The 1,067-nt window shown below is 48.0% G+C and overlaps 1 non-coding gene across 1 annotated transcript; it reads right to left on the reverse strand.

Moving 5' to 3' along the window:
* Nucleotides 1-363: 363 nt before the first annotated feature.
* LOC116094585 lies at nt 364-494 on the reverse strand. Its single transcript, XR_004120219.1, has one exon. It is a non-coding gene; the product is annotated as a small nucleolar RNA SNORA17 (small nucleolar RNA).
* Nucleotides 495-1,067: the final 573 nt, after the last annotated feature.

The following is a 1,067-nucleotide window of genomic DNA, read 5'->3' on the forward strand; positions in this document are numbered from 1 at the left end:
TGGTCTGTCTGTCTCCTCTTCCCAGGCCTGCACCATGCCGAATTGCTAGTCATCTCAGGCTAGGTCCCTGTACTGGCTCATGACACCGATCTGCTAGTGGTCTTGGGCTCACTCCTTGCTCAGGCCCACCTGTGTGGCCCCATGCCTAGGCCTGTCTTTTTCTCAGGCTTACTTCCATCTGAAGCCTGAAGTCTCAGGTGGGATTTTTCTGTCTCCAACTTGCTCCCACCGTGCAGCCTCAGGTGGAGTTCGTGTTGCCTCTGGCTCACTTCATGCCCTGGGAGCCTGTCTGGATGGGTGATCCTCTCAGGCTAGCTCCCTGGTGCCAGCTGGTGGTTGACTCAGGCTTTTTTTTTTTCAGGGAATCTTAGGCTATTAACCATTCAGATATTTACAGGTCAGAACATTAAGCATGGACATGGCCTTTCTCCTCTCTGCCACCTAAAGACCCACACATGACACAACAACCACACCTGCAATGCCTCTGGGGCTGGCAATACTGGACTTTTTTAAAAGGGCAATATTGGGGCTTGACAAGTACCACTGAGCTTGATGATATGAGTTTAATCCTCTGGAACCTACATGGTGAAAGGAGAGGTCTTTTGACTTCCATATACACAGTCTCTCTGTGTCTCTGTTTGTATCTCTGTCTCTGCCCCCCCCCCATGCATGCATATGTATGAACATATAGAGTGAATAAATAAATGTAAATTCTGAATGGAATATTCTACTTAACTTTCTTACTGACCTTGAGTGACAGGCTTCTTTTCTTTCAGCAAGGAGAAGGAGCCAACATGGTCCCTCAGGGTAGTGAGAGGCTCTTGTTGCTCTCACTGGAATGGCCATGGATAATTGGGCTCCCTGATCCATGAGCTTTGGAGACTTATCTTCTCCTAATTGTGACCCTACCCCATTTACTTGGTGTCTGCCTCACTTACAAGGTTTATTTCTTCTTCCTACATCCTGTAAGGTCCAGCTACTCCCTGCATCTTCTTTCCCGTGTGACATTCATTATATCATCTTGTCCTCTGAGATATGGAACAGTGGCATGTCTTTCGCTCCTCCTC

This window comes from Mastomys coucha, unplaced genomic scaffold, assembly GCF_008632895.1.
Source record: "Mastomys coucha isolate ucsf_1 unplaced genomic scaffold, UCSF_Mcou_1 pScaffold16, whole genome shotgun sequence".
In the NCBI taxonomy this organism is placed as follows: domain Eukaryota; kingdom Metazoa; phylum Chordata; class Mammalia; order Rodentia; family Muridae; genus Mastomys; species Mastomys coucha.